The sequence below is a fragment of the Chrysemys picta genome, chromosome 2 (genome assembly GCF_011386835.1).
Source record: "Chrysemys picta bellii isolate R12L10 chromosome 2, ASM1138683v2, whole genome shotgun sequence".
Lineage (NCBI taxonomy): Eukaryota > Metazoa > Chordata > Testudines > Emydidae > Chrysemys > Chrysemys picta.
This window is the reverse complement of record NC_088792.1, coordinates 24,760,590-24,783,702: the sequence shown is the minus strand read 5'-3', so window position 1 is coordinate 24,783,702 and position 23,113 is coordinate 24,760,590. Positions and strand designations below refer to the sequence as shown.

At 40.2% G+C, this 23,113-nt stretch overlaps 1 protein-coding gene across 19 annotated transcripts in view; it reads left to right on the top strand.

Annotated features, from left to right (window-relative positions):
- The window catches only part of DIP2C (disco interacting protein 2 homolog C), a 472,758-nt gene that overhangs the window by 30,923 nt on the left and 418,722 nt on the right, over positions 1 to 23,113 (top strand). Inside the window, exon 2 of one of the 19 annotated variants that reach the window (XM_065582823.1) lies at positions 13,012 to 13,084. The exons of 17 other annotated variants lie outside the window; for them this stretch is intronic. The gene's annotated coding sequence lies outside the window, so the exon portion shown is untranslated. Of the gene's footprint in view, positions 1 to 13,011; positions 13,085 to 23,113 lie in introns of those variants that run through there. One more of the 19 variants, XM_042858951.2, reaches the window with a different exon arrangement.

The window sequence follows — 23,113 nt, the reverse complement described above, 5'->3', positions numbered from 1 at the left end:
TCTTACTCTTTTAACACTCATTTTAATCAAATTCCATGCTTGTTTCAAATAATGGGAATCAAAGATCCAATCCCATTATCTCAGTGCCTTGCAGAATTGTGAACTTTAATTTTACACCTTTGGGTGGGGAGCGGGGTGAATCCAGGCTTGGTGCATAATACTTTTCACATAGGCCTCAGTTCAGAAAAGTTCTTACACATGCTTAACTTTAAGCACTTGCTTATGTCCAGTTGAAGTAAACAGAACTTAAGCATGTGCTTAACTTTAAGCATGTGCTAACATGCCATTCTAGATAGGATGCTTTACTGAATTTGAGACTTAGTGCTTTTACCTGAGGTGATCCAAGTGTTTTATAGACAGTTAAATAAGCCTTACCAACACTCCTGTAAAATAAGGTTTTACAGACGCTTCCATTACAGTTGTGCTTGGATGAGGCACTGCTTCAGGTATTGAAGGATGCACCACCCTCGGGGTGGTGAGTGGCCTGAAGATATGATTATCAATGGAGATGTGCCCCAGGGAGATATGTAGGTTATCTGTTAGTTAATTTTATATATTTTAAATGAAGAGATGTAACCAGAGACAGAGTTATTAATAAATAACAGTAACTGCTTCTTATTTAGTTACACTAATGGATAGTAATTCTACAGATTTAGACAAACAAATTGATTTTTTTGTGTGTTAAATTGAATCAGTCTCCTAGAATGTACAATGAAAAGATTTCTGGGCATCTAAAATATTTTACTTGTCTCACAATAACTCCGGTTCAGCCTTAGGACTTTTGAGCGAGACGAATTTCCCTATCTTAACTTAACTGTCTCATTTTAAATGAAAAGGCGGTGTTTTTTAGGCTCCTCTGCTTCAGGACAACTGGATCTCAGCTACTTGGACTAGAAGTTGGGATTGTACAGATGACAATCCTGCAGTGAGCTCCATATGGGAGGAAAGCTGAGTTCCCATTACTGATTATCCTAATTCTGCTGTATTGCCTGTGAGGAGGAGGAGCGGGGTGGTAAATAAATAACTTTTTAATGGAACCATCAATATATGTGCATGCTTTACTAAATGATTTTATTGTCACCTCATACTTCCTCTTCTCTTCCCTTCGCTTCCCTTCATTGTGCCCTGATTCAAAAAAGGCTTTAAGCATGTGTTTAAGTCCATCCCTATTTATGACAGCACTTAAGCACATGGGACAAGAGGGAAGGTTCTCTTATTGATCGGTAACTGGTTAAAAGAGAGGATTCAAAGGGTAGGAATAAATGGTCAATTTTCAGAATGGAGAGGGGTAAATAGCAGTGTCCCTCAGGGAATTGTACTGGGACCAGTGCTGCTCAACATATTCATAGAAATAAGGGTAAACCGTGAGGTGGCAAAATTTGCAGATGATACAAAATTATTCAAGATAGTTAAGTCCAAAGCAGACTGTGAAGAGTTGCAAAAGGATCTCACAAAACTGGGTGACTGGGCAACAAAAAACATCAGCTCAACAGTGCCAGCCAAAAAAGCTAACAGAATGTTAGAAACCATTAGGAAAGAGGTAGATAGGACGAAAAATTTCCTAATGGCATTATATAAATCCATGGTATGCCCACAACTTGAATACTCCATGCAGTTTTAATTACCCCTTCTCAAAAAAGCTATATTAGAATTGAAACAGGGTCAGAAAAAGGCAACAAAAATGATTAGCGGTATGGAACAGCTTCCATATGAGGAGAGATTAAAGACTGGGACTTTTCAGCTGGGAAAAGAGATGACTAAGAGGTCGGGATATAATAGAGGTCTATAAAACCATGAATGGTGTGGAGAAATTGAATAAGGAAGTGTTATTTACTCCTTCTTCACGTAACACAAGAACCAGGGTCACCCAATGAAATTAATAAGCAGCAGGTTTAAAACAAACAAAAAAAGGAAGTACTACTTCACCCAACCTTCAGTCCATGTATGGAACTCATTGCCAGGGATGCTGTGAAGGCTAAAGCTATAACAGGGTTCAAAAAGAATTGGATACGTTGAAGAAAGATAGATCCATCTGTGGCTACTAGCTAAGATGGGTAGAAACTCAACCCCATGCTCTGGGTGTCCCTAGTCTTTGACTGCCAGAAGCTGGGAGTGGACGACAGGGGATGGGTCACTTGGTAACCTCCTGTTCTGTTCATTCCCTGTGAAGCACTTGGCATTGGCCACTGTCAGAAGAGAAGACACTGGGCTAGATGGACCACTAGTCTGACCCAGTGTGACTGTTCTTATGATCTTATGTTCAAATGTTGTCCTGATGCTTTTTGAAGCAGGGCATTACTGAGCCATGTCAAATATAGATGTCAATTTTGTGAGAGGACTCGCACATTTTTGAGAGCTTGAGTAATAACAAGTAGTTGTTCTGTTTTCTCATAGAAATATTTTTGTTTAGATTCATCGGTAAAAAGTGTGTATCAGAGAAAAAATTAACTGGTTTGTTACTTCACACTTGTCAGTTTGCTGTATTTTTCTATCTCTATTTTGCTAATGTTGAGCTTCTATAGCACAGACTATTTTCTTCTTTTCAATGCACTCCTCTTATTACAAAAGTGCATTGAGTGCATCTTAATTCTGTGGTCTGTACACATTTGCTTTTCTTGTTGTTGTTCTTTGGTTTCAGGAATACTAGAATGAAAACCATAATATCTCATACAAAAAATATTTTTATGAGATGTTACAGTTTGATTAGTAAACTGAAAGATAAATCAATATATTCTTTAAAGTACTGTATTTTCTGGCGTATAAGACTACCTTGTAACCCAGGAAAATCTTCTCAAAAGTCGGGGGTCGTCTTATACGCCGGGTGGTCGTCTTATAGGGCGGGTGCTGAAACTTCCAAGCCGGACTGGAGAATCTGCGGTCACCGCATATGGTGGGGGGAGCTCAAAAACGGCCGCGGCCGCATCCCCGCTGTATGCGGCGACCGTATGAAAGCAGCAAGGGCGGAGCAAGCTGCAGGCGTCCGGGACGCCCGGGGTATGGAAAAAAGAGAGAGAGCGGCGCTGTGCCCAGAAAAACACGCGGTAGCACAAACACGCCTCTTTCACCCGTCTGGCCCGCCCTTGTATCCTATTACCTCCTTCTCTGCCTCTCAGATCTCGCTCCTGAGGACTGCAGTGAAGCGGCACAGGCACGCATGTGCGAGATCTGAGAGGCAGAGAAGGAGGTAATAGGATACAAGGGCGGGCCAGACGGGTGAAAGAGGCGTGTTTGCGCTACCGCTCTGATAGTCTTGGAGACAGGGAGGGCTGGGCAGGCAGGGAGAGCTGACCAATCCAAGCAGGCTTTGTATACAACAACCAGCCAATCGCCGGTAAGGTACATCGCTGTTGTATACTGGGTACCACATAAAGTACAGCACCAGTATCTGTACCTGTTCATACAGTATAGCACCAGTACATACAGTACAGTATACAAATTTCCAACAGTCAAAACCCCATCATGGCTCCACCAGCAAGAAGAAAGAAATATGAAGCCAGTTTCAAACTTAAAGTTGTAAACTTTGCCATGGAACATAATAACTGCGCTGCTGCAAGACAATATGGAGTAACAGAAAAGATGGTTCGGGACTGGAAAGCAAATGAAAAAGCATTAAAGAGTATGCCAAGGGGTAAGTGTGCATTAAGAAGAGGCACCCCACATTGGCCAGAACTCGAAAAACATGTAGCAGACATGGTGAATGAGCATCGCCAAAACGGTTATGTAGTGACACGAAATAAAATACGTTTGTTTGCACTTCAGTGGGCCAAATCTAACCCAGATCACAGCAACAGATTTAAGGCCACTGTATCCTGGTGTACTAGATTCATGGGAAGGCATAATATGGTACTGAGGCAAAAGACGAAAATTGCTCAAAAATTACCTGCAGATCTTGATAGCAAAGTAAATAGTTTCCATCGATACATAATACAACAGCGCACTAAACATGGCTATGCGTTAAGTAGTATTGGAAATATGGATGAAACTCCAATTAATTTTGATATGGTTGGAAATAAAACTGTCCATCAAAAAGGTGAAAAAACAATTTTAATTAAAACAGGACATGAGAAGTCCAGTTTTACAGTGGTACTAGGATGCACAGCTGATGGCGCCAAACTGAGACCAATGATTATTTTTAAAAGAAAAACAATGCCGAAACTCAAGTTCCCTGTTGGTTGTTTTGTACATGTGAATGAAAAAGGCTGGATGGATGAAGAAGTGGTAAAGCTATGGCTTGATGATGTATGGAGCAGGCGACCAGGTGGACTTATTCAAAAATGTAGTCTACTGGTGTGGGATATGTTCAGGGCTCATTTAACTCCCAGCACCAAGCAAAGGCTTGCAAGACTAAACACAGATGTGGCAGTTATTCCTGCAGGATTGACATCGTTGGTACAGCCACTGGATGTGTGCCTAAACAAGCCATTTAAAGATCGCATTCGAGAACAGTGGAATGAATGGATGGTTAGCGGCGAAAAGTCATTCACAAAAGGAGGAAACATGCGTGCTCCACAGTTGGATATTTTGTGCAAGTTTGTCATAAAAGCCTGGAATGATATTGATGCAGAAATAGTAATCAAGTCTTTCAAGAAGTGTGGCATATCAAATTCATTAGATGGTATGGAGGACGACTACTTGTGGCAAGATGAAGAGGAAGCTGAAGCTGAGACCACACCATCTGATACAGAATTCGATCCATACGATGACTGCCTTACAAATGTATCACAAGATGTCATTGATGTACTTATAATATCAGATGACGAACAGGAGGATTTTGAAGGCTTTTAAAGGGAAACTGTCATGCCAGCAAAACCTGTAAAAATACCATAGCTTGCAGTTATGATGGGCGTTGCTAACTCGCCAGGGACTTGCCCGGCACTTGCTCTCTCTCTATTGTTTGTTATCTTCCTCCTATCATCATCAGTTCCAGTTTGGTTGACAGCTTAGAAAACAAACAGCATGGCAGCTCCCATGGGTTTATTGTCTTATCCTTCCTTTCAGCTTTAGAGTGAATTAGGAAAAGTTTAATCCACTTGCACTGTTTTATGTTTACATGTTTGATGACAAACAGCCTTATGTTTATAAGTGACAGTTTTCCTGCTAAGTACCTGCATGTCATAAGCATTTGAATTAAAATTACCATATTGAAATCAAATCTGATGTTTTTTTAATTTTTATTTGGTGTGCGTTGGAAGAGGGGTAGTCTTATACGGCGAGTATATCCCAAACTCTATATTTTAACTGGAAAAGTTGGGGGTCGTTTTATACGCCCAGTCGTCTTATACGCCGGAAAATACGGTATATTGTACAAAAGATTCATGTGACTTTATATTTGTTTGTCACAAACTAAGCAGCACATCAATTTATCTCTGAATTTTTCTTCTAGCATCCAAAACAGTCAAGAGTTTGTTTGCCTCTGACATGTGTATCACATGCCACATCTGTGAGCTTTACTGTGCCACATCTATATGCATGAACTGGATAGTTTTTAGTCTAAATTCACAGAAACGATGCCACACTGTACAGCAGCAGAAGCAGCTAGTCCACGTTTTTTAAGGTCTTGGCACCTCTCAGAACAGTATGTACTTTGATTTTTTGTTTTGTGTTATGACTAATGCTTAGCAATGTCCTTCGGTAAAGTATACAAATCAACCCCAAGCAAAACTTCCAGTCCCAGCTGTGACTCTGAAAATGAAAGTCAGTTCATCAGCGCATGGAAACAAGATGGTCAGATTATATAATTGTTGTTAAATCATTTATGTCTTGCAAAAGAATGTTCTTTCTACATGTTAATTTGCAATGAACAATGAATCTTTTCATATTACGTATGAAGTAGCACATTGTATTTCTGAAACCAGCTGTACACACTATCGAGCCGGAAACATACAATGACAAATAAATGTGTAAATTCCAATTTGCATTCATGTTTTCTAAATTTGTTCAGTGCAACATTATCTTCTAGGGTAGCCAGCTATCTAAAAATCTGGGGTAAGACCATTTTTTTCTTTAATTAGTATTGTGATTTAGCTTACAATGTTCAGCAACTCCTTCCTTCCTTCCCATTTCTGTAACTCTTGTAGGCCTTACAGTATTACAGTAACCTTTAAGCTAATGGAATAACCTCTACTATAAGTCCCTAGGGTTATCTGAGTAGTGTATTCCTTTGGTGAAGTCTTTATATTTCATGGCATTCACAGTATGAAATTATAACATGATACATGATTAAACACTATAATATAGAGCTATTTGGTTTCTTTGCAACTTTGTGATTTCTTTAAAAAAAAAAAAAAAATGCTTTGAGTTTTCTTTCCTCCATCCTGAGTATCTACTACTCTGTACTTGCTGGGGGATTTCTTTCCAGCTGTGCATGATAGTTGGCCATCAACAGTGAGAGCTTTCACAAGTTTTTGGTGTCATCTGGCTGAAATCCAATCAGTGCCACTCTCTGTGAGGTTCTGCGGGGACTAGAATCCGGGTCTGTGGGGTGGCTGTTGCATTCATGCTGCTATCTGGCAGCCATGATAAGACTGCATACATTATCACAAAGACTCTGTGGAGGTAAACACAATAGGAAGTACCACCTCTGAAGGCCAGACTGACAGCTTATCTTGTGGCCTCTTATTGGTCCAGAAGCCCTCTTAAGCCAAGGAGTTGTTCCAGGAAGTGTCCATGTAACAAGATGGACTCCTTTGTCAGATCTCATTACAGACCTGCACTTCTGCTCACTCTCGGACTCCTGACCCCTGCTCTGACTCCTGGTTTCTAACTCTGGCTTTGACCTTCTCACTGTTTCTGGTCTCTGACTGCTACTGCTCTGACCACTAGGCCTGGCTGCCCAAGCCCTGGTTATGACGTTCTCCCCTTCTTTCCAGATCTCTTTTCTACTTTGTGGTAGAGCTGCTTCATTTAAGTTTTCTCCTTCAGTTACCTAATGGCAAAGCTTGCAGAAAGGGATGATTGTAATGTTAAAAGGCAGGACTTGACATGAGATCTGGGTATTACTTCCAGCGCTGCTACTGACTTGTATCACACTTGTGCCTCAGTTTCCCCAGATGTAAAATGGGGATGATGGTAATACTTACCTGCCATCGAGGGATGTTCTGAGATAAATTAATTAATATTTGTAAATTCCATAGCACCTTACATTGTTATTTAAAAAGTGAAGGAGGGAATGTATGTGTGGCTACAGCTCTGAAAATGAAGAGCTCACAAGGGTAAGCGTTGTCTCAAACATCACAGTTCACTCCAGATCACCTTCCGTGGACTCCATTTGACTTGCCTGTCTCTCTACCTTATAGCTATAGCCCTCGACCTCAGAAGCACTCCCTGGCTTTTCAGGGACAGAAGCATCCCAGTCAGAAGCTGCAACAGACACACTCAGTATCTGCTAATCTGCATTGGAGTGTTAAAGGGTCTTCAGAAGCTGTTTACTGGGGAGCAAGAATTTAAGACCGAACACTTTGCAGCCAGGTCGTGCCAAAAACGTTTGGAGAATGCTTACAAGTTGTCATGCTGGTTGGAAAGGAATGAACCACTTTTGCTTCTGTTTTTTGGATGCTGAGATGCAGAATACAATTTGCAGATAAACTATTCTGAATGCGAGGGAAATATAAAGGTCAAGTTAAGAACTAGAAATGTGCGCTGTTGTCCTGTTTTAGTAGAGAATGTTTTTTCAGCTTGACTTCTGGCACCCATCTTCACCAGCAGTATGATTCCTGACAACATGTGCTGTGAGACTGGGTTCCACTAGGCCTCATGTGAACTCTTTGTTACAGAACTGCAAATGGTTTCATCCCATCTTCATGCACAAGCTTAGGGTGGACCCATTGTTGACAGTTATTGGCAGCAGTGAGTCATTTTCCTTGGTCTGGCACCAGGACCTGTAGAAGTTGGAGGGTCACATGCATTCTAAATAGACATTGTGATAACTTGTTGCCTTGAGAAGTCTGAGACCCTTGATATAGTGCAAGAGGGAACTGACCTATATTGCAAGGAAACTGCCTACAGTGTGAAATGCTATATTTGTGTGCAGCCTTGTTTGTCATCCAGAATAACGATTTGAGACATTTTATAAAGTTACAGCCAGCCTCTCATTGATTTTGTTCACTCTCTATGTGTTTAACTTAAAACATTTTGCAAAAAATCTATTTGTTGAGCATCAGCTGTTTTATCTAGTTTTGATATTTAAGATTATGCTGGAAGGGTTAAATACAGGGAATCTTTGATTTTAAAAAGATATTTTAATTGTCTGGTGGTTGTATTCTTTTTGATCATTAAGACATTTTTGGAGCATTAACATTACAGAAATACTGATGTTTCCACATATGCTGTAGTGATAATACACTTTTTTTTATTTGCAAAGTAGCTGAGAATTGTTCATCAGTATTATTATTATTATTTTTTTGTTCCTTGCAAACTAGACTGGTGGTGGTTTCTTCTTTTTAGGTAAGAAGAGACTTATGATAATCTTGTCCAACAATGAAAGTAGCTTGTAGCAAATACAAACTTGGGATGTAGGTCTTGTATAGCAGGAAGGAAAGTGAAAATTATCTTTTGATGATCTAATGCACAATACAGCATTAAAAGTTAGTACAGTACCCTACTCAGGATATGATCTATTACTTAATTTTCTTGACAGAGATTTTTTCTCACATGTGTATTTTCATTGGAGATTGATCCAGTACAGAGCATCTTGCATTTTTGAAAATATCCAGGTGGGAATATATAAAGGTTTTAGCCTGGGAATATGAAATTAGATGTTTACCATTAGTTGTACAGGAAAGCACTTATGCTGAGAGAGCACAAAGAGAACACACTTAATTTATGGCTTGAAAATGTGTTGGATACTTACTAGCCGGAAGCTGATATGAAAATAAAGGTGGATGACTCACCAGTGAAATCCAGGGGCAGCGATCTGAAAGGAGGCCATTCCCAGCTGCTGGGAGGAGGAAGGACACTGGGATTCCTGTTATACGGCTGTCTCTGGACTCTGTCAGGGGGTTGTGGGGGTGTCTTCTTTTTATACCATCCCTTGGCTGGTAGGTAAATTTGACAGGTTTCAGAGTAACAGCCGTGTTAGTCTGTATCCGCAAAAAGAAGAACAGGAGTATTGTGGCACCTTAGAGACTAACAAATTTATTAGAGCATTCCATTCTATATGCATCCGAAGAAGTGGGCTGTAGTCCACGAAAGCTTATGCTCTAATAAATTTGTTAGTCTCTAAGGTGCCACAATACTCCTGTTCTTCTTTTTTTAGGTAAATTTGAAGCTATCACGACTGTTAGAAGGGAGAATTTATTTTTCTTTCCTTGTTCCTATCTGATCATCACTACTTGATTGTTGTTGTGGGGGGGGGGGGGAGAGAAGAGTCAAGGTTCACTCACTTAATAGGGTGAGATGGTGGGAATCTACCTAATCCTGCCCCTAATGAAGGCAATGGTAAGATTTACATGAACTTCAGTGGGGCCAAGATTTTACCTCCAGTGCCAGCCTCTGCTGCAGCTGCTCAGAACTTTTCTGAGCAAGGACTCAATGAATGAAACTGGTGTGAATCTGGTCACTTTCACTGCTGCTTACACACAATCTTCTCAAAAGCAGTGTGGAAATAATACAGCACATGTATGGGGATGTACAAAACTGAAGCATAGCTCAAATTCAAACAAAAATGATTTTTGTTTCATAATCTAGAAAAGCGAATGTAGTTGATTTAATAAAAAAAATTATAACTAAATTTTTTGTATACGCTGTGGGAATTTGACAAACTGACTGATTGTTAGACTTCTCAAAGGACAATTAAACATAAATACAAAAACCTACATATTTATTTTTTTAAAAATCAACAAAACTCCTAGTTAAAACCACCAAAGCAAATCCATCTGTGAATATTGCTGAATGGAGTATAATCTGACATTTTTCTTTTTCGTTTTTTTCTTTGTTTTTGTACCTTGGTACAATGATTATACATTCATTTTGTTAAGAGTAATACATTAACACCACTGGTATGTCTTTTCCCACTTTCTGTTTATGTATATCTACTCCAGTGTTGTGACTTTAGAGGAGACATGGTGCACCATGGTTATGAGCATTTTCAAAGTTATGATTTCTACAATGATTTTGCTATCTTGTGTCAATGTAAATAAGTGCACCTTGCTTTAAAGAAGTATTTCCAGGTTAACAGTATCAGACATACTGTTCAGTAAGGAATTACTTGCTTCTTCCTGTACATTAAAGTGGAAGAGACACTCAGTCCAAATCTGTTGGTGTTGAACCAAAACTGGCTGAACAGTTAAGAGTTGGAAATCTATGTCTGTCTTTACCTAAAGTTACTAGATCTACAGAAAACTGTCTGGAATGTCAGCCAGGTTGACTTTCAAGGAGAATGTTGCTGATGACATTCAGCTGGTATGGCTGAACTCGATAGGCAGGGGCTAGGGAATAATGTCTGCAGCTAATTTGGCCCTTTTTCTGTAAATATAAATTCTGTTGTTAAATAGATTAATTGTTTTGGATAACTCAGATAAACTTTGGTTTCAGAGTAGCAGCCGTGTTAGTCTGTATCCGCAAAAAGAACAGGAGTACTTGTGGCACCTTAGAGACTAACAAATTTATTAGAGCATAAGCTTTCGTGGACTACAGCCCACTTCTTCAGATAAACTTTGTAGACAATCTGAGTGAAAATATGGTTGAAATATACAATGGAAGTAATTAAGCAGTATGTACGTTAGCGGAAGAATTGATTATTCAGATTCAAAGTCCTTGTCAGGGATGTTTGAAAAGTACTGTATGATATGTATATACAGATGGAGAAAATAAGAAAAAATATAACTCCAGTCTGCTGTATTTGTTTTGACATGCTTTTTGGTCAGATGGAGGTTTGTGATTTTGCAGCTTGTTTAGGCTTTTCTTTCTTTCTGTCTGTCTTCAGTAGTAACATTTTGAAGTGGTGTTGATATTAGGGTATACACTAGCTAAATGCATATGGCCACTTAATTATGAGTCTGGAATCTTTTGTAATCTGCTTAGAGAGAAGTGCTCAGTAAAATTACAACAATGAAAGTGTTGTATCTATTTAACATGTATCTATTTAAGACATTCTTTATTGGTCAGAATACATTATACCGTCATAGGAGGCTGAGCTGGATAATATTTTTCCATGTTTAACTATTGTGACCTTATTTTCCCTCTGTTAAATCACATGAAAATGGAGGAATATTTTGTATAACGTGCAGGACTTACAATATAAAATGCCTCTTGTTCAGATAATAGGAGCAGAGACCTAATGAAAGTGTAAAACTCGTAAAATATACTGCACTTGGTGTTAAACCTTTATCCGTAGCCAAAGTATTTATTTAAAAAGGGGGAATGGAAGGAATATATTATATCACTGTGCAGCGCTTCATTTGCTGCTGGAGTTATAATAGGAAGCTAAAGATATGTCTATAGGGGAGTGAATAGTTTGCACTGCTTTTAAAAATAGCAGGGGAAAGAAGAGTTAACATCTTGTGCAGTTAGTTATGATTAAGGATAAGATTTTGTCACAGATATTTTTAGTAAAAGTCACGGCCAGGTCACAGACAAAAAGACAAAAAATTTCATGGACGCCGTGACTTTTACTAAAAATATCACAGACAAAATGGGGATCTGTGGGTCCGCACACCACCTGAAGCGGGGCAGCTGCACATGGGCTAGGAATCACTGCAGCAGTTGGGGGCTGCCGGGTACCCCTGCCGCTTGCAGCTCTGGGGGTCCCCTCCCCCGCTGTCCATGGGGGCTGGGAGATGTGGGTGCCCCTGCTGCCTACAGTTCAGGGGGCCCGTGGCGACTGGGAGCTGTGGGGGTTCCCCCACCACCCGCGGCGGCCGGGAGTTCAGGGGTTCCCACTGCCTGTGGTGGCTGGGAGCTCAGGGATTTCCCTGCCACTGGCAGCTCCAAGGGTCCCCACTCACGGTGGCTGGGAGCTGCGGGGTACCCCACCACCTGCAGCAGCTTGGAGCTCCAGGGGCTGCCAGAGGCGGCGGGGGTTACCCCACAGATCCCTGCCCTCACGAGTGGTGGGACCCTACAGCTCTCGACCACTGTAGGCTGAAGTCATAGAGGTCTCTGGAAGTTACGATTCCATGACTTCCGTGACCTCCGTGACTAAATCATAGCCTTAGTTATGATCTATTATTAGTTTCTCACATCCATGAAAGAATAATTTTAGAAAAGAAAAGCACTTTAAAAAGCCCTCCGTGTGCTCTGGACATCCAGATCATTGCCACCTATTGCTAGCAACTTGTCTCTTGCTGTTGCTGCTTTGCTAGTTCTCCCGTTTCTCAGATGAGATTTTAGTTTTTTTTTAATGTTTAATTTGAGCCCTCCAGTCTAGCAAACTAGAAACTGGATTTACTATTATTGCAGCCCTCGTTGTGCTAACCATTGCATGGTGGTAGCCTTGCCTTGAAGAGTTTACAGTCTAAATAGACAAGACAGACAATGGGTGGGGGCAGTGGGAATTAGAGGCACAGAGATGGATTTTATTATTCAGCCCTGCTATACCAGGAGTTCATAGTTGCTGCCAGAGTTTCCCAGCTGCTCCAGCATAGCAGCCCAGAACAACCCTTTTCCAATAGCCATTGGCATTTAGAATACAGGGGCCCCCTGACTGCAATGTAATAATTGTTTTAATATAACCCACTCGATTCTGAGATTGAGCAAACAATTCCCGCCCCATCCCCATCTTATTTTCAGCTGGAAATCTTCACTATGGGTTAGTTGTTAGGAAGGGTACTATTCGCATTAGCTCCAGACTACAGCTGTGAAGAATGAAAGAACTCTGCTAGGAAATCTCGTTGGATAAGGAGGCAAATTCTATTTCATGTTCACTGTTAAGGTTTATGCTGTAGGATTCTCCTTCCCACCACAATGCTTAGTAAGGTTACTTTTATGCTGCCGTTTGTCACTGACCCTTCTCTATTGAAGTTATATCCCTGTACTTATTTTCATAGAAGCTTCTTTTCTTTTATTTGACATTAGGCTTGGACCTTCCCCAGGAGAGCTGCTAGTCTTCTCTACAGGGACAATAGATTCAAAGAAAGGACAAATTACTGTAGGTAATCTCCCTTTCAGAAGAAGGATATTGAGATCTCTACTAATCTAGATGAAATAAAAACAGAAAGAGGTGTCGTGTCCATTCGTGTCTTCCCTTCCCCCTCCCCCCCCCCCCTTTAAAGAACTGGAATACAATTTTGCTCAGTTAATTCTTGGTTTCTTTCTCAAATAGTTTTTATGGATGCAGGTATTTTTTTTTGAAGAAAATATTTCCCCCTCCCTTTTATGCTCATGAAACAGTTCAAAGATTGCCCTTTTGACTTCACATATGCCTCAGAAGCACTTGATGCTGTTGATAGTAAATAACCTAAACAGCAGCACCCTTTCCATTTAAACAGATTATGGTTTTATCTGAAGATTATTCCTGAGAAAAATCTCTCAGGCTGTTTTCACATATTGATTTAGTTTTAGAGCAGTTCTAGTTCTTGTGCCTGTCCTTTAAAATGTACTTTTACTCTTGTTTATTCACCCTACTCACTTTCTGAAAGTTTCTAGGGTGGCCAGAGGTGGGAATATTTAGGCGGGGTTATGAAGTGCTGGAGTCTAACTTTTCTTTTTAACAATAGATTAAACACATACTAAAATATTGGGGAAACTTGATGATGGGTCAGAGAAATCAGTCTCAGCAGGCAGTAGAAGAAATATGATTGAGTAGAGTGACCATATTTCCTAAAGAGAAAATGGGACACCACATGGGGCTAGCCTGAACCCCCTCCACCCCCCGCTCCCTGCATGGGGCTGGACTGAGCCACTTGCCCGAGGCACCCCCCTCATGGACTGGCTGGTCCCCCCCCAACCCTGCACGAGGCTGGGGTTGGCATTGCCGCTTGCTCCTCTGCACATTCCTCCGCACCCCAACTTGATCAGTCGGCAAGAGCAAATGGGACAAATGCCCACTTTTGCCAAAAAAGTCAGGACGGCCAGGACAGGGCTTAAAAAAGGGACTGTCCTGGTCAAAACAGGACATATGGTCACCCTATGATTGAGTAATTTGTAGTTTTAAAAGTTAGGTTGCTATGGCCTCTCTGTCTCAATGGCAAAACTTCCTTCGAAGTCATAGTAAAATGCCACGTGGAACAGATTGTCTACCTTGAGTGATCCCTTACAATATGTGTTAACTACTTGTAATAAACAATCTGTTCCACCTTGCATTTAGCTGGGACACTGGGAGCACCTTCCCCAGACCTGAAGAAGAGCTCTGTGTAGCTTGAAAGCTTTTCTCTCTCTACCAGCAAAAGCTGGTCTAATAAAAGACATTACCTCACCCACCTTGTCTTTGTGTCCAAATTAGGATAGGTGAAGGAGCAGGGACCTTCGACTTTATAAATGTTCATCTGCCATTCAACCCCCCCAGATAGATGGATCATCATCACATAAAGTATATTTTTTTATTTAAGTAATGGGGAGAACACTGGAATAATCCTAATATTCAATGTAATGAAATTGTTTGAAAACACAGTGCAGAAGTAGTGTCTGTTTTGTTGCATGTTGTCAGTGGAGAAGTATGTTTATTTTAGTTTTTGAACCATATATAAGTATAGTCCACTAGCTGGGAAACGAGACTGTGACATTTGCAATCTGTGCCCAGGTGTGCTGGGATTATATATTCTTACTTTGTGGGTCATGAACTATTTTGAACTTGGACAGACATGCTGTGGAAATGCTGAATAATGGATATCTCACGTAAAAAAGGGATATACTGTTACCAAAGTGGCAATGTGTCTTCTGCTTTTCTCAGAATAATACTGATGTAGTTAGTGTATAGTATTTTACTGGTTAGAAACATGTAATATTGGTGATTTTCAACTCTGCAAAGAGAATATAGCCCCTGAAAGACGAAAAGTTTTCTCCATCCTAAATGGATTTTTATTACTGCAAAGAAAAATCTGTCGGTTGTGTCTGAGATGCATTCTTGAAGAATTATTTCCTGAGAACTTTTGGTGTTAATTAAATGTCTAGGATGCCAGATTAGCTCACCACATTCCAGAGCCGTCAGTGGAAGACCCCCGAGACTCTGCACCGCAAACATATTTTAATTTCAAATCATTCTCCTTCAGAATGTCCTTGATCCCTCAGAAATATGCAGGATGAGGAATGATGGGCGAGTCTGGCAGAAGACAATTAGCCATGTGTCATTTAGAAAACAAATTTGGGTTTTGTAAGACCTTAGCAGTCAAATTATGCCTTGATTAGACCCCAACTACTTCATTTGGGTCGTAATCTAAGGCAGAATTTGGCCTAAACTTTTAAATTTAAACCAGATGAGCTATTTTAAAACAAAGTTGTGGGTTGCACTTCACTCCACAGAAGGGAAGGAATTCAGATTAGAAGCAGATCGGTAACCCTATGTACTACAGCAACTATGGAGCATAAGGCCACCTACACAAAGGTCTGAGTCCATTGGATAGACCCTATTTGGCTTGAGCTATGGTTGGTCCCATGCAGCAAAAGTGTGTTTGTTTTGTTGTTTTCCTTTCCCTCTCCCCCTTTATCTTTTGTTGTGGAGAGGAGGGACTCCCCATTTTGGCTGGGGTCTCTATTGTAGTTTGATTGGCATTTTCAGTTCAAACTTGTTTTGTAAAATGTCAGTGTATATTAATATTACAAAAAAATCGCCCATGTATCAAGGGCATTTGGGGTGGGTTTCCCCTTTCCCCCTTGGAATTCCAAAGAAAGCAGACTACATTCCAATGGAGACTACATTCCAGTACTGTATATGGAAATCTGGAACAAGTCTCCTCCTGGTCCAATGTAGCCTGGGACCATTGGCTCTCAAGGCATGCTGTGAGGTACATCTGTTTTCACATGGTGCTGTGAAGATGGGCTCTCAAGGAGAATCAGATTTATTGGAAGGAAAGGGAATTTAGTGTTCTGCTGGCTGTGTAATGGTATATGATTTTGTACTTTATGGCAAACAGAGGTTTTGGATGGACATACCTTTTTATTTTCATATAAATCTAGAGAATACATACAACAAATATGCTTTCCAAACAAAAAGAAAAATGATTTAAATAATTGATATTGCATCATGGTATTCTAGAGCGCTATCACGGGAATAATTTTGATAGCCACATGGGGTTAAATTCAGTGCTGCATTATTCGACTTATGCTCTCTCTCCTTTCTTCTGTAGTTACTAATTATTAATGTACAGTGGGTTGTGTTACAATGGTCAAATTGTAAATTCCATGGGCTTGATCTAAAGACTTTGGCAGCCAATGGAAGGTTTTCCATTGACTTCAGTGGCTTAGACCAGGGCCTATAATATCTTAAATTTGAAGACAAGCCTCTGGATTTAAAGTAATTATTTAGTTACCTTGTGGGACAGGAATCCTCTGAGTTCACATGTTGACTCAATGTGTCTCACATTTCATATATGATAAACTGTCATCACAGTACGATTCATGACACACAATGCATAGTACTGCAGTTTTTGTCAGGAAATAGTCTAACCAAATTGGAGAAGATAACGAAAAGTTGTAGTATTGATGGTAGAAAGTCTCCAAATTTCATTGCTTTCAGTTCCTCTTTTGTGACAAAACCTTTGCCAGAATCAAAGCATGTTTCAAATAAATCTGACAGTTTGCTTAAACAAAAGGGCTAAACTGTAACAACTGTTCAGTCCTCTTTCAAATTTTTGAAATCCACTAGGGCCTGTCAAGTTTTTGAGACCAGGATTGCTTCATCTGGCACTTGGTTTCTGATCATTGCATAGAACGGGAAGACAAGCTTTTCTGTGCTTTGGATCAGTTTCTCCTATTTGAGTGAACTGATCCAACTGAAGGGAGTATCCACACCTGCAGAAAAGGCTGCTGGTTTATACCTTGAACAAATTCTGACTGCAAGTGGCTGGTCTTCAACTCCCAGCAGTTCTTTAGTTTAACTCTTTTTACAATTTAAGCAGGGAAACATACTCTTGGAATTGTTCAGTTCAGCAATGGCATTTATTCTACTTGATAATAATGGTTATGTAGACGCATTATGTCACAGCAGTATTCACCTCTATAATATCTGGGCAGCCACCCTGGTAAATTTGGGTATTTTTAATGAGATTTAAAACTCAAGCCTGGTCCATTTGTGCTCAGTAAAGAACCTGTGAGTCTTATTTGCAAGAGCTGGAGTTTTAACCCCAGGACCCAATCCAAATTTGAGCATACATAACAATATCTTCCTCACTTAAAATTCCTCCAGTAATTTCATTTGGAAAGCTTATTTCTTATCTATTTTCCTAAAAATAAACATAGTGGTGTGGTGTTGATCATAGAATAATAGAAGATGAGGGTTGGAAGAGATCTCAGGAGGTCATCTAGTTCAACCTTCTGCTCAAAGCAGGACCAATCCCAACTAAATCATCCCAGCCAGGGCTTTGTCAAGCCGGTAGCAGATGGGTGGTAGAGGGAAAAACAACAGAAAGGAGTAGAATAAAAAAGGCAAAGTAACAAAGCCACAAAACAGAAGATGGGTGGAATAGGGAAGGTATAAGTGAGGCTAGGAGGGAGGGGGAAATGAAATGGAAGCTGTCCTGATCCCTCAGGGACAGCAGAATCCGGGAGAGCCATGAAGATGGGAAATGGTACAGCAGGTCAGCTGACATAATGGTATGGATCAGGAAGTTTGATGGGAAGACAGATGCGTTAGGACATTGAGTATGTCTACACCGCAGCTGAGAGCATGCTTCCCAACATGGATAGACATGCTAGCTCTGCTTGAGCTACTGTGCTAGATATAGCAATGTAGCCAAGGGCAGATGGGTGGTGGCTGAGGCTAGCCTGCCTGAATCTGTACCCAGCATGTCTGGGCAGGTTCATACTCAGGCCCAAGCTTCTGCCTTACTACCCCCGGCTACACTGCTGTTTTTAGCATACTTGCTTGAGCAGAGCTATCCTGTGTCTGTCTATGTGCACTGAGAAGCACTCTCGCAGCTGCGGAGTAGGCATACTTGTCTGTTGTCTGGATGGAATGGAGGTTTGGGGGGCAATATACAGACATTTACCACATCCCTTATAAGGCTTTGGGGACAATGTGTTTTCAGCTATTGATGTAGGATCTTTAAAGGTTTCCAAAACTCTTGTAACTTAAAGGGATGGAGGTGGGGAGGGAAAGGAGTGAAAATTTTTCAGTTCATCTTTAAGGTGGACTTTTTTATTCACACAATTGAAAACTAAATAGTCTAAAGAGTACACCTGCAAATAGTACTCTATTCAGTACAATGCTAGGCTACATTAGATTTGGCTTGAATATAGTACAAATCCATTGTTCTCTAGTATGTTTTGTCTGTAAGTTCCCTCATGCAAGAATCTTCTACGGCTAATGTAACTTGATCACTCTTAGTAAAGTATGTGTAGTTCCACTTATCGTTCTCTCTTTAAGGCAGGGATTCTCAAACTGGGGGTCGGGACCTCTCAGGGGGTCACAAGGTTATTACATGGGGGGTCGCGAGCTGTCAGCCTCCTCCCCAAACCCTGCTTTGCATCCAGCATTTATAATGGTGTAAAATATATAAAAAATGTTTTTAATTTATAAGGGGAGGGGGTCGCACTCAGAGGCTTGCTATTTGAAAGTGGTCACCAGTACAAAAGTTTGAGAATCACTGCTTTAAGGGAACACCTCCTCCTAAACTACATCTTTTCTGGCTGGGATGAACTTGTTGTTGTTCAACATTGTTATTTGATAATTTAATATGGTGAGGTTATCAAACAGTACATTCAAAATGGATTTAATGTTTTTTAATATTTTCTTTCTGGCAATATTTTGTTTTATCAGAAAAAGTCTCAGTACAGTAGTGCAAAATAACAATTATTTAGATGCTATATATCGCTCTTGTATGCAATCTCCAGCTAAACCTTGTCTTTTGAATGTTTTAAGTACAATATTGGTCTCCCACAAAAGAGTACTATGTCTTTTAGAGACTATACTATTTACTTAATATTTCAGTTTACTTATCAATCAAAGATGTTAAGGGCTCTGAGGGCAGGCTAGTTCTCTCATGAAGTTTATAAAATTAGTATCACATAATGTAAGTGTTGATTTCTCCATACACTTTTGTCTTGTCATCTTGTTTCTCTAGAGATGCGTATCAGTGGGTGTGGGGAGAGCTGAATTCACATACATGCATTTTGTATAGCATTCCTTCCTTAAATTAGAAGCTGTTGGAGACCAGCTGCAGTCTTATTTAAAAAAAAGTGAGGGGTGTTAGCTATGTAGCTATGAAAGTATCCTACAGTTCTTAAAACTTCAACTCACAATCAAGAATAGAGATGTTTATATCTTCTTGTCTTGAAATGGTGGGATATATTATTTTGAAAGTTCTACCACTGTTTTATGTTCTTGACTTTTGATAACTTAAAGCTACCATTTCAACAAAATTATGCTAAAAATAAGATGAAAATGTAGAGATCAGTATGCCAGTTAATAGATTCATGAGACTTATAGACTGATGCTACTGAATTAAATAGTATGTTCAGTTGAAGTAGAAAGACTTATTTTATAATTAAAGTGGCAGATGTTAAGTATAATATTTGGACATTTGTTCCAATAGATTTGCCTTGCCAATATTTACAGGAATGTGAAGAAAATATGTTTGCTGTATTTCCTCCATGAAAAGGCAAAGAGGTATGGGTACCTCATGATGGTGGGTTCTCTTGCATAAAATGGGTGGAAGAGGATTAAATGAATTGTTGGTAGGTTGTACGGTATAATGGGTCTAATTGCCTACTACCAGTGGCTAATATTGGTTGAACTCTGTTTTTGTTTGCACATTTCCCTTCAAGTTAAAACAAGATAAATCTCTTGTTTCTTTTAAGTGCTGAACACCAAAGTTAAACCAGGTTAATATATTTGCAAATGTACACTTGGGAATAACCAGCTTTTAAACCTTAAATAAGAAATGATGGATATGGAGTCTATAGCCTGTCTTCTCCACCTGCTCCCAAGGACACGGAAGGCCCAAACTTCAGTAGAAACAACTGCTTGCGGCTGGCGGGGGGAACAGGGTATAGAGATGCAGCTTGGGTTTCACAATTCCTGTGTATTCGCTGGTGGGTCTTCATATAGCATGGGATTGTTTGTGGGCAAGACAAGGGAGTGGCAGCAGCAGCTCCATAAACTACACCTCCATTAGCAATAAACTCCAGTTGGGGGTGGGGGATGGGAGATGGGTTCTTTGGCCTGTGGCTCTTATTCTGTGTAGGAATTCCATCCCCTGATGCATGATTGGTTGGGTTAATTCCTCTCCTATCTAGTATATGATACCCACTCAAAGTTAATTTAGTCAGGCTTTGCCTGGATAATGTGAATTTTTCCCATAATTGCAACTGGCCTCTATTTAACACCATGAAAATTGGCCCCATTTAGCACTCTGCTTGCTTCCGAGCTGGCTGCTGATTTGCTGAAAGAAACACCTTGAGTATGTGTAAGTATTCCAGAAACAACAATGTAATTTAGAATAGTGCTTTAAAGATTTTTTGTGGGGTGGATTTGGGTATTGTTGCACTGGTTTCTGGGGCATTGAATGGGAACAATATGAGAGGAGGGAGAGAAGCAAAGGATTGAATTCATACTGGACAAGGAATAAACCACCTGGGACGATTGCTGTTTTTATATTTGTCTCTTCGCCTTAAATTAGCTGTGCAAATTCCTTTGGCTTTGCTGAGGCCACTCATATTTAGTGTAAGTCTTAATCAGCTGCAGAACTCCAGCAGTAATAACTGGGTATGCTATCTGTAAGGAAGTTTTATGCAGTCACTCACCTCCCCATAAATTTTAGTTTCTATTCCGGAAATTACTGGGAACACAACTGACGTATTTAAAAGCTTTCTTGCTTATTATTATTTGTATCTATTTTACTTATTTTTTCCTCATGGGTGTTATTTTCTGATGTGTTACTAACCAGCTCAAGGGAAATATACCCCAAATTTTGCCCTAAGAGCCAAAGCCAAATCATTTTCCCAATTAGAAGTGCAGAATTTGGGGTATGTTTCCATTGAGCGGGATGGGGAAAAGATTTGATTTTAGGGAGTACATCCTCAGAGGGTGTAAATCGTCATAGACCCATGGATGTCAATTTACACTAGCTCAGGATATTCCCCTATAAACCAGATTTGTGTCCCCACACACAGCTTGCTTTCCCCAGGCTGTTGTCTTACTTGGTGGTTAAATGAACCCCTCTCCCTGCCTGTACTACAAGCCTCAAACAATTTTCAGTGAGGCAATGCTACTGCAAATATTTTATCATTCATCAGAAGTCTAATCCAATCTGATTTCCAGTGAAAGCTGCTACACGGCCATACACATTTTCAATCTGGTGTACTGTAATTCTGATCTAGACCTATCTATTTCTGCAGCTAATGACTGAGTGGAATTAGGAGTGAGTTGAGGTTTTTGTTTTTTGAAGCAGTGATCTTGCTTTTCATCTGTCGTAATCCTCAAAATTGTGGTTTGGCAAAAGGTTGCATGTCTTGGTTTTGAGGAATACAAATCTGGGTATTCAGACCCACTTCAGAGGAAATAGACAATTAGAATTTATTTTTGATTTTGATGTGCTATAATGAGTTAGTTAAAATGAAAGGATTTTAGATCAACTGTGTAGTTCCACACTGTTCTTTGGATGTAAGGGATTATCTTGGGGAAGTTCTATGGCCTGTGTTATACAGGAGGTCAGACTAGTTAATCATAATAGTCCCTTTGGCCTTGGAACCTGTGCAAAACAGTAGGACTGTCTAGCCCCCAATATAAAATACTTAATGAAGAACATTAACAAACAGTGCTGTGATGTTCCTAGCTGTTAAGCTGAGCCCAGTGCTTCAGCATTGGTATTCTATAAGCAAGGAATAGTCTGAGAACCATTTGATGTATGTGAAGTTAGAAGATGCCAAGGACTATTTTGGAGGTTGCCAGATCCCATTAGAATCAGTTGGATTTTTCCCACTGATTTCAGTGGCGGTAGAGATAGACTTAGGGCCCGATTGTTGCTGTTGTGAGGGAGGAGATGCAAACACCGTTCCTCTTGCATGCCTCACACAAGAGTCAGTCACAATCAGAGTCTAGTTGTCCCTCCTCTCCTGTTGAATCTGAGGGAGGTCCTGGCTCCACTGAAGTCAATGGTAAAATCCCATTAATGCCAGTGGGCCAGGATTTTACACGTGGTGTCTTCCATGTTCTTCACTCTTCCACAATCCCTCCCTTCCATTTCCATTTCCCTTTCCTACTCTCTGTTGCGAGTCACTGAACAAGGTGCTGGTGTTTGCAATGTTTCTCTCTAGCCAATATTGCAGTAATATTTAGAATAATGTACATTTGTTTAACAATTTTCATTCCAACTCCAAGACTACATACATGCTCCTTTATTGAAATGCAGCAATCTCTGGGAAGCGGTGTGGCTGCCAAGGATGATAGGGCAGGAATCTGTTCTTTGGAAAAGTATCAAGATAACTTCATTGTCCAAACAGGGCGCACAGAATATGGATATTTAAGGTTTCATCCAAAAGGTTCACATAGGTAAATTGCATGGGACTCAGTGTACCATACCAAGGAGTTAAGATGTTTCAAACCAGGTACATAGACCACTAACTTCATCCCATTCTTATTGTATTGCAGATATCGTTGAATTCAAGAGACATTTTCAAAGGGACATCAAATTGGCTTCCCTTTGTGCGTGTGCAGTTTACATGCACTATCACTTTTGCACACAAATGGTATAGTGTGCATGTGCATAATCAACCCATGTTTCATTTGCATGCACAAAAGAGATGTTACTTGAATGCACAAATGATAGTTTGAAATGATTACATGTACAATCTGTTGCACAATCAAAGGTGTGCCTGGACCAAATGCGACCACATTTTGAAAATTTGGTCTTTTGCTCAAAATCATGAAACATAGAGTCTGGAGACTGTTCGACCCCTTGGAATTTTCACCTGGACCCAAAGAGGGGAGAGACTTTCTAAAATCACCAAGTCAAATTATGCCCTTTGTTACATCAGTGGAATTGATTATTTCCCTTGAAACAGAGTAAATCACAGCCGATTATTC